A 2804-nucleotide genomic window follows, 5' to 3' on the forward strand; every position below is an offset into this window, starting at 1 on the left:
ATATGATGATGTTATCTCGTAGACACTGGGGAGTCACTGACTGATATTAAGAAATAGAAGGGTATGTTTCAATGTGTGTTCTAGAATGGGAAATTTGAAAGAAATGTCTATAATGGAGTGTAGAGTTTTAAAACTGATGGAAGTGAAATAAAGAACATTGTTCAGCCCAGTGCTGAATCATGTGTCCAATTAGCATAGCAGGAATAGTAGATTGGGAGACAGCAAAGAGATAGAAACGACAAGGTTTTTTGTCACTGACTCTATACACAAATAAGAAAAGATAAAGAACCAGGCTTATTGGTGCATTTTTTACTTGGGTAACTATAATGAAAAGAGAAAAAGTGAAGATGAGTCTATCTAAGGACATGTTAAATTTAAATTTTCTTGAGGATGTGATATGGATACAGAGGGTTAACCTACTAAGGAAATGCCAAACCTGGAGGTATAGATTTGAGATGGAACAGCTGTTAGATATTTTTATTATTATTATTTTTTTAGGTGAGGCCATGCTTGGTTGACCTCACAGATTGCAAGGACCTTGTCAGCCTACAATTCCTTATGTTTTAGGCCTACAGCACCTGGTCTTCCTAGGTGGTCTCCTATTCAAGTACTAACCAGGCCCAACCCTGCTTAGCTTCTGAGATCCGACAGGATCGGGCTTGTTCAGGGTAGCATGGCCATAGACTGGAACAGTCTTTAGATATTAATTGAAGTTTTGGTGTATAACTTTGAGAAGAGGATAACACTACAAGAATACTGAGGAAACATATCTTTAAGAGAAAATCAGATAAAACAAAAGAGTGGATTCTAGAAACATGATTTACTACTAAAATTTCTGGTCACTTGTTTTCAAAGAGAAATGATGATTTGGTGGAGAATTCAAATTAAGGGAAAACTAAGGAAATTTCTGTATAATCTGGTACTGGGTGGCTCTCTGGTGACTAATAGGAGTAGTTTCAGAGAAATAATGGTGGAGGATAGGTATAAACAGGTGGAGAAAATGAAAGTAAAAGGATCCTTCTAAAAGCTTACTTAAACTTTAAAGGCAGAAAGATGAGATGATGGCTGGAAAAGAATTTCCACTTTCAACAGATTGTGCCCTGCCTCTTGAAAGAGCACTGCCCAGAAGACAATGCAATATTTCACATGCATCTCACTACAAGCAATGGACTGTATGGAAGGAGCATCTCTAGTCAAAGCAGCATTCCTCTCTGTTTCCATCCACAATTCGTCATTTTCCATTCTCTCAATCCCACATTCTAGAGCTCGAAAACCACTGTCCAGAGACAGCCACTAAGCTATTGGGAAATAAACTGGAAGATTAAATGTAAAACTTTTATTTAAAACAGCTTTTTCCCAGAATTGTTTGAGTATATGGCCATTTTCTCACGAGAACCTTGCTAATTAATGGTCTAGGAAACATTCTTTGAAAAATTTTAGTCTACATACAATAAATGATACCTTACATAAACAGCAATTTGGTATGCAAAAGATGATAAAATGTCGTTAAATATTTATCTTCTTGCCTATGTTTATTTTAACACCTTTCACTTGGAAGAGGTAAACATTTCTCCTTTCAGCAGTAATTTTCAGAGCCTTTACCATCTGACTACACATGCGTAATTGGTTCATATACCATCCTCCACCAGAAATTCACAAACTAATTTAACCACTGTATTATGCTATTTGTTTACTAGATTGTACTTGTTGTTACAGTTTGGGCTCTTGTGGCACTAGTATTCTATGGTGTATATTTGGGGAATTTTAATAGGAAATATGGAGAGCCTACTGTATATTGGCCTCTATTCTAACCTCTTTTCATTTGTCATAGTTTATTTATTCTTCGTAAGAACACTATGAATTATACGCTATTGCTATGCCAGTTTTGTGGTCATGAACCTAAAAGGTTAATTCATCTGTATAATGCCAACTATGTAGACTGGAGCCAGAGACACCTGAATCAGAAGCATATGTATTTAATTATGATTCTTTACCACCTCTTGTGTGTTCATCCTGATAGATGCTGAAAAGTTGTTCAATAAATGCTAATTCCCAAAATAACTGATTTGTTCCATCATGATCATTATTTTGCTCATTTTTAGCCTCAGAAGAAAGTCAATTGGCTCAGACTTCTTATACTTTATTAAGGTCTGAGCATTACTACAAAATCACTTAGAAATTGTACTTACGGAGAAATCTTTGTTAAATGGGGTTCTCACTTATCAAGAAATGACTTTGGATACAGTACAAAGTTTTTATGGTTTCCTTAACTCTTTTGCATTACATAAATTCAATTTAGCATTGATGAAGTATTCCGGATAATACTTTCTAAAAGGAATATTACATATGCAGTCTTGTTAAAACCACTTGGCCTTCAGTTTTCTATGTCCCTGTAAAGAAAACCATAACCTGTAGGATGACTGCCTGTTGAGTTAGATGGCTGTGGAATTCCACAATAATCCTGGTATTCTTACCCCACAAGATATTTCTCTGCAGTATGCTGTACCTGTATATTATTCTTACAATGCAAAATCCTATTAAAGCCAATGGTGCATATATCCATTTCATTTCAATGTGACTTTGTATAATAAAAATAAAATACAGTGAGGAGAATACATAATGAGTTGCCTGCCAAAACTGTTCAAAGTACAATTAAATAACTGAGGAAGTGAGAAATTACCTTAGTACAAAGGATACATCCACAAAGAGATTACTGTTAATTTAGGGTATGCCACAAATTACACACAATCGCTGAAGACTTTCTTAGTCCACAAAGCATCAAAATACCCACAGCGGTGATTAAT

The 2804-nt window shown here is 35.3% G+C and overlaps 1 pseudogene; it reads right to left on the bottom strand.

The window, feature by feature from the left end:
• Positions 1–566: 566 nt before the first annotated feature.
• Positions 567–685, bottom strand: LOC118611613 (annotated as a pseudogene).
• Between the last annotated feature and the right edge of the window lie 2119 nt (positions 686–2804).

This window comes from Rousettus aegyptiacus, unplaced genomic scaffold, assembly GCF_014176215.1.
Source record: "Rousettus aegyptiacus isolate mRouAeg1 unplaced genomic scaffold, mRouAeg1.p scaffold_m13_p_14, whole genome shotgun sequence".
NCBI lineage: Eukaryota > Metazoa > Chordata > Mammalia > Chiroptera > Pteropodidae > Rousettus > Rousettus aegyptiacus.